The sequence below is a fragment of the Bos javanicus genome, chromosome X (assembly GCF_032452875.1).
Source record: "Bos javanicus breed banteng chromosome X, ARS-OSU_banteng_1.0, whole genome shotgun sequence".
In the NCBI taxonomy this organism is placed as follows: Eukaryota; Metazoa; Chordata; class Mammalia; order Artiodactyla; family Bovidae; genus Bos; species Bos javanicus.
This window is the reverse complement of record NC_083897.1, coordinates 90,303,488-90,318,652: the sequence shown is the minus strand read 5'-3', so window position 1 is coordinate 90,318,652 and position 15,165 is coordinate 90,303,488.

Below are 15,165 nucleotides of genomic sequence, written 5' to 3'. Positions count from 1 at the left end.
TTTCAACTTAATAACTTAGGTTAAAGGTTGAGCAGAAGCAATAGTTGGGGTCAACGTCATCTTCCCTTGGGACATGAGTAGAAGAATTTTTGTTTCATAAGACGTAGAAAATAATACCAAGGCAACCAAACTCATTAGCACCATTCCATCCTTGTAAAGGACCTTGATTGGTTTTATGGTTTGTGGAACTGCATCTGTCTATTCGTCTAATCTTTAATCTACATTGTATTCTATTTGTTGTTTTGATTCCTCAGAGGCCCCTGCAAATAAGCAGCAGGGCCAGGGGCTTGTTGGGGGGAGGAAACTGGGGTAGTTATGGGGTAACGCAAAAAAGCAGAAAGTAAAGGTCTACAAAGTGTGCCTATTCCTCCTCCCCACAAAATGGAACACCAGTCTTCAAAGTTAATAAAGTTTTGCTTCTTAAAGTATTTTAATAAATGGATAAACATAATTAACACCAATATCTCATCATTTACCTCAGGATGGGAGGAGTTGAATGGTGGTGGAAATGGGGAGTGGGCTGGGGTGGTCATCCAAGCTCTAAACAAGCCACATGCATGTAAAAAATGGCATGTGGCGGTGGGGGTGGGATGGGGACAGCAGCAGCACAAACCAAGATTCTCCATCAGGGTGATCATAACACTAAAAGGGCTGCCACAAAAAGTTCTAAAACCTAAAACAACTCAGGACAAACTTGTGGGGAAATATACCTGCTACTATACTTCTTCTTTGGAAGGAATGATGCTAAAGCTGAAACTCCAGTACTTCGGCCACCTCATGCAAAGAGTTGACTCATTGGAAAAGACTCTGATGCTGGGAGGGATTGGGGGCAGAAGGAGAAGGGGACGACAGAGGATGAGATGGCTGGATGGCATCACTGACTCGATGGATATGAGTCTGAGTGAACTCCGGGAGTTGGTGATGGACAGGGAGGCCTGGTGTGCTGTGGTTCACGGGGTCGCAAAGAGCATGACTGAGCAACTGAACTGAACTGAACTAATACTTCTTCTAAAAGCCAATTCTCTGCAGAATCTAGATTCCAATGAAATGAGTTAGGTTACAGGGGAGGTGAAGTGAGTAGAGGAGTACAGCCCAGATTGCTAACTAAATGCATAAATGCAAAAAGTAACTAGAAAAACTCTTGACAATACAATGTGCTCCCCTCAACTGACCACACATCACATACTCCTCTCCCTTCCAGAAGGGTTGAAGTGGGAAGGATTGTTCTTGTCAGATGCAAAGTTGACTAGGCCTGGGATCAAAAGTGGTTCAGTTTCTGCCCAACAGTGACTCTGGGGGAATCAGTTATTAGTCACATTTAATAGAGTCAACTGAGGCTGTACTAGACCAGGATTCCACAAAATGCTATACCAGCATTTCTCACCAGGTAAGGATGGATATTCTACATCCTCAACTTTCCAGTACTACTATCTCTTATGTGCTGCTGTGCTTAGTCACTCAGTCGTGCCTGACTCTCTGCAACCCCATGGACTGTAGCCTGCCAGGCTCCTCTGTCCATGGGGATTCTCCAGGCAAGAATAATGGGGTGGGTTGCCATGTCTTCCTCCAGGGGATCTTTCCAAACCAGGGATTGAACCCAGGTCTTCCGCATTGCAGACAGATTCTTTACCATCTGAGCCAAAAAAAACTGTCTCTTACTTAGAGACAAAACAGTTGTGACCTTCAGGACCACACATCAGTCTCTCCATAAAAATGATATTCTTATGCTTTATGAGGGAAACAGCCCTGTTGCTGAGGAGCTACCCCAGGGTGGGCCCTGTAATTCATGCTAAGATGTTTACACTACATCTTATAAACCTAGTAAAGTACCATCAGAATTTAATTTTGTCTGTTTTTTAAATTATCACACAATACAATTGCTTTTTTATCTTTTGGTATATACTCTGGTGAATTTTAACACATGTGGATATTCATGTAACCACCACCAGTATCAGGATACAGAAATTTCCACTACCCCATAAATCTCCTTTGTATAATTCCATTAAATTAATTAACTTAGGGTGTGCTGGGTCTTCATCACTGCACATAGGCTTCCCCTAGTTGTGGTGAGCAGGTCTACCCTCCAGTCGCAGTACAAGGGCTTCTCATCACAGTGGCTTCTCTCGTTGCTGAGCATAGGCTGTAGGGTGTGTGGGCTTCAGTGGTTGCCGTGTGTAGGCTCAGTAGTTGCGGCACACAGGCTTAGTCGCCTCATAGCCTGTGGAATCTTACTGGACCACGGATAGAATCTGTGTCCCCTGCATTGGCAGGCAGATTCTTTACTGCACCACCAGGGAAGTCCTGTATAATTCCTTTAACGTAACTTAACCTCACCTCCAACCACTTATCTATTTGCCATCCTTACAGTTGAGTCCATTCAAGAATGGCACAGAATATGTAACTGTTTGAGACAAGCTTCTTTAACTCAGCATAATGCCTTTCAGACTCTTTCAAGTTGTTATATGATCAACAGTTTGTTCCTTTTATTGTTGAATAGCATTCCATTATATTGATCTACTACTTTGTTTATCCATCTAGTCACTGAAGGACCTTTAGTTTGTTTCCAGTTTTAGACAATTATTAATAAAGCTGTTATAAACATTCATATCCAGGTTATTGTATCCACTTCTCTAGGATAAATACCCAGGAGTGTGACTGATGGATTATATGATAAATGTATGTTTAACCTGATCAGAAACTTCCAAACTATTTTCCAGAATGGCTGTACCATTTTGCATACAAAAAAGAAATGCTTGAAAGTTTCACTTCCTACACATTCTCACTAGCTCTTGATATTCAGTAATTTTTATTTTAGCCATTCTAACAGGTGTTCAGTGGCACCTCATCATAGCATTTCCCTAATAGCTAATGATGTTGAATATCTTTTCATGTGCTTATTGGTCATATTTAAATTTTCTTTGGTGAAATATTTGCTAAAATTATTTCCCTCTTTATAACTGCGCTTTTCATTTACTCATTACTGAATTTTCAGAATTCTTTATATATCCTGGATCCAAGTTCTTTTTCAGATACATGATTTCCAAATATCTCCTGCCAGTCCATAGTTTGTCTTTTCATCCTCTCAACAATATCTTTCAGAGGAAAACTTTTACATTTTTATAAAAAGAATAATTCATCATTTTTTTCTTCTATGGACAGTACTTTATTGTCATATCTAAAAAACCAACTCAATGGTTTTTAACCAGGGGTTACTTTGTCCCCAGGGACACTGGGCAATGTCTGGATACCTTTTTGGCTGTCATGAATTGGGGGGCATGGTGTTACTGGTTTCTCGTGGGTAAAGGCTGGAGATGGTGCTAAATATCCCACGTGCATGTGTGCTTAGATGCTCAGTCGTTCTCCAGCTCTTTGCAACTCCATGGACTGTAGCCCGCCAGGCTCTGTCCATGGGGATACTCCAGGCAAGAATACTAGGGTGGGTTACCATGCCCTCCTCCAGGGGATCTTCCAGAACCAGGAATCAAATCCGTGTCTCTTATGTCTCCTGCATTGGCAGGCGGGTTCTTTACTACTAGCGCCGCCTGGGAAGCCCAAATATCCTACAACGCACAGCAACATTTCCCTGACAAAGAATTATCAGGCCAAAAATGTCAGTGGTGCTGCTGCTCAGAAACCCAAGTTTAACTCCAGGTCACAAAAATTTTCCTTTATATTGATTTCTAAAGGTTTTATAGTTTTATGTTTCAGTTTTAGATCGATGACTCATTTTGAGCTAATTTTTGTATAATGAATGATGTTTAGGTGAGGGTTCATTGTTTAGCATATGGATGTTCAATTGCTCCAACACCATGTAGTAAAAAAGACTGCCATTATCACAGAACTGGTTTTTGCACCTTTCTCAAATATCAAATAGCCATAATTGTGTGGGTCTAATTCTGGGCTGTCTGTTACATTGTCTTGCCTCTCTCTTTCCCAACTGTGGTTGCTGTTCAGTCACTAAGTCATGTCTGACTCTTTGCGACCCCATGGACTGAAGCATGCCAAGCTCCTCTGTCCTCCACTATCTCTCGGAGTTTGCTCAAATTCATGTTCATTAAGTCAGTGATGCTATCTAACCATCTCTTCTACTGCCACCCTCTTCTCTTCTTGCCTTCAATCTTTTCCAGCATCATGGTCTTTTCCAATGAGTTGGTTCCTCAAATCAGATGGCCAAAATATTGGAACTTCAGCTTCAATATCAGTCCTTCCAACAGATTCATGGTTGATTTCCTTTAGGATTGACTGGTTTGATCTTTTTTTTTTATTTCTTCTATTTATTCATTGTTTGGGTTTATTTATTTATTTATTATCAAAGGATAATTGCTTTACAGAATTTTATTGTTTTCTGTCAAACCTCAACATGAATCAGCCATCAGTTCAGTTCAGTCACTCAGTCATGTCTGACTCTTTGCAACCCCACGGACTTCAGCACACCAGGCCAGCACACCAGGCCTCCCTGTCCATCACCAACTCCCGGAGTTTACCCAAACTCATGTCCACTGAGTCGGTGATGCTGTCCAACCATCTCATCCTCTGCTGTCCCCTTCTCCTCCCGCCCTCAATCAGCCATAGGCATACATATATTCCCTCCCTTTTGAACCTCCCTCCCATCTCCCGCTCCATCCCACCCCTCTGGGTTGATACAGAGCCCCTGTTTGAGTTTCCTGAGCCATATAGTAAATTCCAGTTGGCTATCTCTTTTGCATATGGTAATTTAAGTTTCCATGTTACTCTTTTCATACATTTCACCATCTCCTCCCCTCTCCCCATGTCCATAAGTCTATTCTCTATGTCTGTTTCTCCATTGTTGCCCTGTAGGTAAATTCTTCAGTACCATTTTCCTAGACTCCATATATATGCATTAGAATATGATATTTATCTTTCTCTTTCTGACTTACTTCACTCTGTATAATAGGTTCTAGGTTCATTCACCTCATTAGAACTGACTCAAATGCGTTCCTTTTTATGGCTGACTAATATTTCATTATGTATATGTACAACAAGTTCTTTATCCACTCATCTGTCAATGGACATCTAGGTTGCTTCCATGTCCTACCTATTGTAAATAGTGCTGCAATGATCAATGGGATACATGTGTCTGTTTCTTTTTGGTTTCCTCAGGGTATCTGTCTAGGAGTGGGATTGCTGGGTCATGCAGTGATTTTATTCCTAGTTTTTTAAGGAATCTCTATATCCTCTTCCACAGTGGCTGTATCAATTTACATTCCCAACAACAGTGCAAGAGCATTCCCTTTTCTCTACACCCTCTTCAGCATTTATTGTTTGTAGACTTTTTGATGAGGGTCATTCTGACCAGTGTGAGGTGATATCTCATTGTAGTTCAGATTTTCATTTCTCTAATAATGATTGATGTTGAGCAGCTTTTCATGTGTTTATTAGCCATCTGTATGTCTTCTTTGGAGAAATGTCTGTTTAGGTTTTTCCCACTTGTTGACTGGGTTGTTTCTTTTTCAGGTATTGAGTTATATGAGCTGCATGTATATTTTGGAAATTAATCCTTTGTCAGGTGTTTCACTTGCTTTTATTTTCTCCCATTCTGAACATTGTCTTTTCACCTTGCTTATAGTTTCCTTTGCTGTGCAAAAGCTTTTAAGTTTAATCAAGTCCTACTTGCTTACTTTTGTTTTTATTTCCATTACTCTAGGAGGTGGGTCATAGAGGATCTTGTTTTGATTTATGTCATCGAGTGTTCTGCCTGTGATTTCCTCTAAGAGTTTGATAGTTTCTGGTCTTACACTTAGGTCTTTAATCCATTTTGACTTCATCTTTGTGTATGGTGTTAGGAGATGTTCTAATTTCATTCTTTTACATGTAGCTGTCCAGTTTTCCCAGCACCATTTATGGAAGATGCTGTCTTTGCCCTCATTGTATATTCTTGCCTCCTTTGTCAAAAATAAGGTACCCATAGGTGCATGGGTTTATTTCTGGGCTTTCTATCTTGTTCCATTGGTCTATATTTCTGTTTTTGTGCCAGTACCATACTGTCTTGATGACTGTAGCTTTGTAGTATAATCTGAAGTCAGGAAGGTTGATTCCTCCAGCTCCATTCTTCTTTCTCAGGACTGCTTTGGCCATTCGGGGTCTTTTGTGTTTCCATATGAATTGTGAATTTTTTTATTCTAGTACTGTGAAAAATACCATTGGTAATTTGATAGGGATCACATTAAATCTGTAGATTGCATTTGGTAGCATAGTCATTTTCACATTATTGATTCTTCCTATCCAGGAACATGGAATATCTCTGCATCTGTTTATGTCATCTTTGATTTCTTTCATTAATGTCTCATAATTTTCTGTGTACAGTTCTTTTCTCTCCTTGCTACTGCTGCTAAGTTGCTTCAGTCGTGTCCGACTCTGTGAGACCCCATAGACGGCAGCCCACCAGGCTCCACTGTCCTTGGAATTCTCCAGGAAAGAACACTGGAGTGGGTTGCCATTTCCTTCTCCAAAGCATGAAAGTGAAAAGTGAAAGTGAAGTCACTCGGTCGTGTCTGACTCTTCACAACTCCATGGACTGCAGCCTACCAGGATCCTCCGTGCATGGGATTTTCCAGTCAAGAGTACTGGAGTGGGCTGCCATTGCGTTCTCCAACAGCATATCTCAATTCATATCAATTCATAATAGGCACTTCCTATTAGCTATAATAGGAAAACAACAGAATGGGAAAGACTAGGGATCTCTTCAAGAAAATTAGAGATACCAAGGGAACATTTCATGCAAAGACGGGCTCGATAAAGGACAGAAATGGTATGGACCTAACAGAAGCAGAAGATATCAAGAAGAGATGGCAAGAATACACAGAAGAACTGTACAAAAAAGATCTTCACGACCCAGATAATCACGATGGTGTGATCACTCACCTAGAGCCAGACATCCTGGAATGCGAAGTCAAGTGGGCCTTAGAAAGCATCACTACGAACAAAGCTAGTGGAGATGATGGAATTCCAGTTCAGCTATTTCAAATCCTGAGAGATGATGCTGTGAAAGTGCTGCACTCAATATGCCAGCACATTTGGAAGACTCAGCAGTGGCCACAGGACTGGAAAAGGTCAGTTTTCATCCCAGTCCCAAAGAAAGGCAATGCCAAAGAATGCTCAAACCGCACAATTGCACTCATCTCACACGCTAGTAAAGTAATGCTCAAAATTCTCCAAGCCAGGCTTCAGCAATATGTGAACCGTGAACTTCCTGATGTTCAAGCTGGTTTTAGAAAAGGCAGAGGAACCAGAGATCAAATTGCCAACATCCTCTGGATCATGGAAAAAGCAAGAGAGTTCCAGAAAAACATCTATTTCTGCTTTATTGACTATGCCAAAGCCTTTGATTGTGTGGATTACAATAAACTGTGGAAAATTCTGAAGGAGATGGGAATACCAGACCACCTGATCTGCCTCTTGAGAAACCTGTATGCAGGTCAGGAAGCAACGGTTAAAACTGGACATGGAACAACAGACTGGTTCCAAATAGGAAAAGAAGTACATCAAGGTTGTATATTGTCACCCTGCTTATTTAACTTATATGCAGAGTACATCATGAGAAACGCTGGGCTAGAAGAAACACAAGCTGGAATCAAGATTGCTGGGAGAAATATCAATAACCTCAGATAAGCAGATGACACCACTCTTATGGCAGAAAGTGAAGAGGAACTCAAAAGCCTCTTGATGAAAGTGAAAGAGGAGAGTGAAAAAGTTGGCTTAAAACTCAACATTCAGAAAACGAAGATCATGGCATCCGGTCCCATCACTTCATGGGAAATAGATGGGGAAACAGTGGAAACAGTGTCAGACTTTATGTTTGGGGGCTCCAAAATCACTGCTGATGGTGACTGCAGCCATGAAATTAAAAGACGCTTACTCATTGGAAGGAAAGTTATGACCAACCTAGATACCATATTCAAAAGCAGAGACATTACTTTGCCAACAAAGGTTCGTCTAGTCAAAGCTATGGTTTTTCCTGTGGTCGTGTATGCATGTGAGAGTTGGACTGTGAAGAAGGCTGAGCGCCGAAGAATTGATGCTTTTGAGCTGTGGTGTTGGAGAAGACTCTTGAGAGTCCCTTGGACTGCAAGGAGATCCAACCAGTCCATTCTGAAGGAGATCAGCCCTGGGATTTCTTTGGAAGGAATGATGCTGAGGCTGAAACTCCAGTACTTTGGCCACCTCATGCAAAGAGCTGACTCGTTGGAAAAGACTCTGATGCTGGGAGGGATTGGGGGCAGGAGGAGAAGGGGATGACGGAGGATGAGATGGCTGGATGGCATCACTGACTCGATGAACATGAGTCTGAGTGAACTCCAGGAGATGGTGATGGACAGGGAGGCCTGGCGTGCTGTGATTCATGGGGTCGCAGAGTTGGACACGACTGAGCGACTGAACTGAACTGATTAGCTATAAAAGCTACTTACTTGTCTGCCTCAGTTTCCTCAATTTTAAAATGGGAATAACAATATTCACCTTAGAGCATTGAACTGAAGTTTAAAAATATGGGCTTCGGACAGTACCTGGAAAATTATAAGGGCTCAATAAATATTAACTACCTTTAGGAAGTTAAATAGTTCTATGTTCTACCAAAACAGCTCTGTAAGTTTCATTTTTTTATCCGTAAAATAACACAATATGGCCCACTTTGAAAGGTAATTATGATAGTCTGAGATGATGTGTGTAAATAACTTCTTATGTTGTTGCTGTTATGACAATTTGCAAACCACATATCCTTTCAACCTTTGTGGTTCCATCAATAAACAGCATTCTACCTTTGGATGTTCTTAACCCTAAGTAAAAGATATCTATAATTTTCAAAACAATTAACTACCTTTATCATCAACATCTTCCATTTACTATATGAAAGAACTGAGCATATGAAGACACTAAGCAGAATTTCCTAAGTTCATAAAAAAAATCAGTGCTGGTTCTATTTCCTTTTAAATACTCATCTAGTAAACCATGCAGGGCAGTTGGGAGCAATGGAAAATCATATTTTTTACCCATTTAAATTCCAAAGTGCTAGCCAAATGGAGTTTCGGAGTCAGTCCAAAAGGCAACATTCTTCAAAATGGTAGCTTAAAGAAAGGCCATCCAGCTGTGTTATACTAAAGGTCTTTTCACCCTACCACTTCCTTTAAGCCATGAGGCTGTGTCATAAGCAAATGACACACTGAAAATCGCAAGTCTCTGTATAAGCTTAATTACAAAGGAATTGGGGCTTCCCTTGTAGCTCAGTTGGTAAAGAATCTTCCTGCCATATAGGAGACCCGGGGTTCGATTCCTGGGTCAGGAAGATCCCCTGGAGAAGGAAATGGCAACCCACTCCAGTATTCTTGCCTGGAGAATCCCATAGACAGAAGAACTTGACAGGCTACAGTCTGTGGGGTCGCAAGAGTCAGACACGACTTAGCGACTACACTACTACTACTAAAATTCGCATTGGAGAAGGAAATGGCATTCATTTCCTTCAAATTCCAGTATTCTTGTCTGGAGAATTCCATGGACAGAGGAGCCTGGCAGACTGCAGTCCATGGGGTCACAGAGAGTCGGACATGACTGAGTGAACACATACACAGACGCACACACTACATTCGAATTCTTATTTGTTTTGGCTGTGCTGGGTCTTTGTTGCTGATCAGGCTTTTCTCTAGTTGCAGTGAGTGGGGGCTACTGTTCGTTACGGCGCATGGGCTTCTCACTGCAGTGGCTTCTCCTGTTGCAGAGCACGGGCTCTAGGACATGTGGGCTTCAATAGTTGCAGAGTGTGGGCTTAGCAGTTGTGGTTCCCAGGCTCTAGAGCACAGGCTCAGTAGTTGTGGCACACGGGCTTAGTTGCTCTGTGGCATGTGGATCTTCCCAGACCAGGGATTGAACCCATGTCTCCTGCATTGGAAGGTGGATTCTTTACCACTGAGCCCCCAGGGAAGCCCTGCATTCTAATTCTTAATCCTAAATATTGCAGGTGAATTTATCTTAAACTGAGATGCAGCTTAGGAGTTTAAGTGTGTTGTCCAAGGTCACATAGTGATTTAATTATAAACCCTGGGCCAGAAATCAGGTCTCCTGACTTCCAGGCTATTGTTTTTTCAGTTCTGCCATTGCTTCTGTGTTGCTTCTTTTCCTGAAGAGCACAATCAAGTATGTCAAAGGTTGGATGGCCTTGGATACTGGATGTTTTGATGACATATTGACTGCAGCACTTTTAGGCAGCACATATTGACAGCATTATCTTTTAGGATTTGAAATAGCTCAGCTGGAATTCCATCACCTCCACTAGTTTTGTTCATAGTAATGATTCCTAAGACCCACTCGACTTCACACTCCAGGATGTCCAGCTCTAGGTGAGTGGGCACTGCCTCATGGTTATCTGGGTCATTAAGACCTTTTCTGTGTAGCTCTTCTGTGTATTCTTACCATTTCTTCTTAATCTCTTCTGCTTCTCTTAGGTCCTTGCTATTTCTGTCTTTCATTGTGCCCTTTCTTGCATGAAATGTTCCCTTGATACCTTCAATTTTCTTGAAGAGATGTCTAGTCTTTCCCATTCTATTGTTTTCCTCTATTTCCTTGTATTGTTCACTTAAGAAGGGCTTCTTATCTCACCTTGTTATTTTCTGGAACTCTGCAATCAGTTAGGTATAGCCTTCCTTTTCTCCCTTGCCTTTCGCTTCTCTTCTTTCCTCAGCTATTTGTAAGGCCTCCTCAGATAACCATTTTGCCTTTGTGCATTTCTTCTTTCTCAGGGATAATTTTAGTCACCACCTCCTGTACAGTGATACAAATCTCCACCCTAGTTCTCCAGGCACTGTCTACCAGATCTAATCCCTTGAATCTATTTGTCACCTCTGCTGTATAATCATAAGGGATTGGATTAAGGTCATACCTGAATGGTCTAGTGGTTTTCCCTATTTTCTTCAGTTTAAGTCTGAGTTTTGCAATAAGGAACTCATGATCTGAGTCACAATCAGTGACGTCTTGTTTTTATTGATTGAATAGAACGTTTCCACCTTCGGCTGCAAAGAATATAATCAATCTGATTTCAGTCTTGACCATCTCGTGATGTACATGTGTAGAGTCATCTCTTGTGTTGTTGGAAAAGGGTGTTTGGTATGACCAGCAGTTCTCTTGAGAAACCTCTGTTAGATTTTGCCCTGGTTCATTTTGTACTCCAAGGCCAAACTTGCTGATATTCTAGGTATCTCTTGACTTTCTACATTCGCTCAGTATTAGAGAAATGCAAATCAAAACTACAATGAGGTATCACCTCACACCAGTCAGAATGGCCATCATCAAAATAATTACAAACAATAAATGCTGGAGAGGATGTGGAGAAAATGGAACCCTTCTGCACTGTTGGTGGAAATGTAAATTGATAAAACCACTATGGAGAACAGCATGGAAATTCCTTAAAAAAAACCTAGGAATAAAACTACCAACCAACCCATCAATCCCATTACTGTGCATACTTTGAGAAAACCACAGTTCAAAAAGACAGAAGTACCCCAATGTTCACTGCAGCACTATTTACAATAGCCAGGACATTGAAGCAACCTAGATATCCATTGGCAGATGGATAGGTAAAGAAGATGTGGACATATATTCAATGGAATATTACTCAGCCACTAAAAGGAATGAATTTGAGTCAGTTTTAGTGAGGAGGATGAACCTAGAGCTTGTTATACAGAGTGAAGTAAGTCAGAAAGAAAAAAACAAATATCATACATTAACACATATATATGGAATCTAGAAAAATAGTACTGATGAACCTATTTTCAGGGAAGTAATGGATACTCAGGCATAGAGAATGTACTTGTGGACACCACAGGGAAAGGAGAAGGTACAACAAATTGAAACAGCATTGACATATATACAGTACCATGTAAAACAGATAATTAGTGGGAAGCTGCTATAACAAAGGGAGGCCAGCCTGGTGCTCTGTGGTCACCTAGAAGTGTGAGATGGGAGCGGGGAAGGAGGCTCAAGAGGGAAGGGAGGTATATATAGATACAGATATAAAATTATGACTGATTTGCATTTTTGCAGGGCAGAAACCAACACAACAATGTAAAGCAGTTATCCTCCAATTTAAGAAGATAATTTTAAAAATAAAAAGAAAGTTTAGAATAAATTTGTCTATGTCTATAAAAAATATCCTGCTGAATTTTGACTTGTATTGAGTTAATCTATAGATCAATTGAGAAGTGACGTCTTTACTTAGTTGACACCATGAACACCATGTTTCTCAATTTACATGATTTCATCAGCATTTTTAGTTTCCACTACATAGATTTTGTAAATATTTTATTAGATTTATACCTAACCATTTCATATTGGGGACCTATTGTAAATGGTATTTTGAAGTTTTAATTGCCTTTTACATTGTCAAGATATACAAATGTGATTGATTTTTATGTTTTCGTTTTGTGTTGTATTACTTTGTTAGACTAACAAGTTAGCTCTAGGAGCTTTACTTTTTCTTTTATAGATCCCTTGATATTTTCTACACATATGGTCATGTCATTTGCCCCCCAAAATCAATTTTATTTATTCTTTTCCAATCTGTATTCTTTTTCCTTCTTTTTGTTGTCTCATTGCACTGGATAAAACTTCTAGTATACTGTTGAAAAGAACTGGTGAGAGTAGAGATCCTTGTCTTGTTCCTAATCTAAAAGGGAAAGCATTCAGTCTTTCACCATTAAGCATGATGTTACATGCAGAGTTTTGGAGACAACCAGCTTCCCTGGTGGCTCAGATGGTAAAGAATCCACCTGCAATGTGGGAGACCTGGCTTCGATCCCTGGGTTGGGAAGATCCTCTGAGAAGGGAAGAGCTACCCACTCCAGTATTCTGGCCTAGAGAATTCCATGGCAAGAGAACCCTGGCAGGCTACAGTCCATGGGTTGCAAAGAGTCGGACATGACTGAGCAACTTTCACTTCACTTTATCAGGTTCAGAATGTTTCTATCTACTCTTAATTTGTTGATTATTTTTATCATGGATGAATGTTGAATTCTGTCAACTGCTTTTTTCATACCAATTGACATGTGACTTTTCATCTTTAAATTGCTAATAATTACTGATTACACTGGATAATTTTCAAATATTTAACCAGCTTTTCTTTCCAAAGATGAACTTCATTTGTTTGAGTATTACTATTTCTGGACTGGATTTGTTAAAGATGTTTTTGAGTCTATGTTTATGAGAGATATTAATCTGTAATTTTCCTTTTTTTTATACTGTCTTTGTTTGTTTCTGGTTATATGGATAAAGGTAGCCTTGCAAAATGAGTTGGGAAATGTTCCATCTTTTTTCTGGTGAGATAGTGTAGAATTGGTGTTAATTCTTCTTTAAATGTTTGGTATAATTCACCAGTGAAACCACCTGATAATGTAGATTTCTCTAGGGGTGGGGGGAGGTTTTCAACTATGAATTCAATTACTATATTAGTTATAGGACTACTCAGGTTATCTATTCTATCTGAAAGACATTTGGTAGTTCATAGTATTCAGGAAATTGGTCCATTTCATCTAAGTTGTTAAATTTATTGCATAGAGTTGTTCTTAGTATTGCCTTACTAGCCTTTTAATTAATATGAAATCTGTAGTAATTTCCCCTTTCATTCCTGATATTGATGATTTGAATCTTCCTTCAAGTTTCTGTAGGTGACATAGTTGAGTATGCCATTTTAATTTCTGTCTTTTCATTGTTGTGTTTAGACCACTAATATAATTACTGATATGACTATATTTAGGTTTGCAATTTTACTATTTATATTCTGTCTGGTTCCTCTGAATTTTTATTCCTGTTTCTCTTTTCCTGCCTTCTTCTAAATTATTTGAACATTTTTTATACTCAATTTATTGTGACTTTGAAATCTCTTTGTATAATTTTTTTAGTAGGTGATCTAGGGATTTAAAAAACACATATTTTTCACAGTTTATTTAGAATCAATATTTTACCACTTTAATTGCAAGGTGAATAAAGCTTTCCAGCATTTTGGGCCCTTTACCTCTCCACTTTATGCTAATATCCTCTTATATATTGCATCTATATACACTGAAAATCCCATCAGAAATTGTTGCTATTCACTTTCAATCAAAACTCAAAAGAAGAAAAATAGTTTATTACCCAGGTTTTCACCACTCTGTGGTCTTCCTTCATTTGTAAAGTTCCACTTTCCCTTCTGATATCATTTGACTTCTGTATGAAGAAATTTATGCTCATCTTCTCCTGTGAGAACTCCAAAACTGCAGCTAACCGGTGAAATACCATCGATAGGAGAATGCTGAATCCCACCAAAAAAGATACCCCAAGTGCAAGGGCAAAGGAGAAGCCCCAACAAAATGGTAGGAGGGGCAAAATTGTGTTTAGAATCAAACCTCATACCCACTAGAGATGCTTGGAGGACTCAAACAAAACCTTGTGTGCACCGGGAGCTAGGCATCCCACAACAGACTGAAACAAACCTGCCTTTGAGTGTTTGAGTGTTTTCTGCAGAGGCATGGGTCAGCAGTGGCCTGCCACAGGGACAGGGGCTCTGGCTGCAGCAGACCTGGGAGGTGTGGCACACGAGCCCCACCATAGAGCTACTGAGCAGACAAACCACAAACTGGAGAACAATTTTACCATAGAAGTTCTCTCACTGTTATAAAAGTTTTAGGACCAACAAGAGATTTCCCACCCTGGGGGTCCAGCAAAGGGACTGAGAACCCCCCAGAGAATCTGACTTTGAAGGCCAGTGGGATTTGATTACAGAACTTCCACAGGATTGAGGAAAAAGATGCTTGGAGGGCACAAACAAAACCTCATGCATACCAGGACCCAAGAGAAAGGAGGAGTGACCCCACAGGAGACTGAGCCCACAGAAGACTGAGCCAGACAGAGAGTGTCCAGGAGTCTCTGACAGAGGCGTGGGTTGACAGTGGCCTTCTGTGGGGTCAGGGACACTGAATACAACAGTGCTGGCGTAAGTCCTTCTAAGGGAGGTCGCCATTAACAAATAACCCTACCAAAGTTTGGCCTCAGACCAAACAACAGGGAGGGAATACAGCCCCATCCATCAATAGAAAATTGGATTAAAGATTTACTGAGCATGGCCCCACCCATCAGAGCAAGACCCACATTTCCCCACAGCCAGTCCTTCCCATCAGAAACTTTCTATAA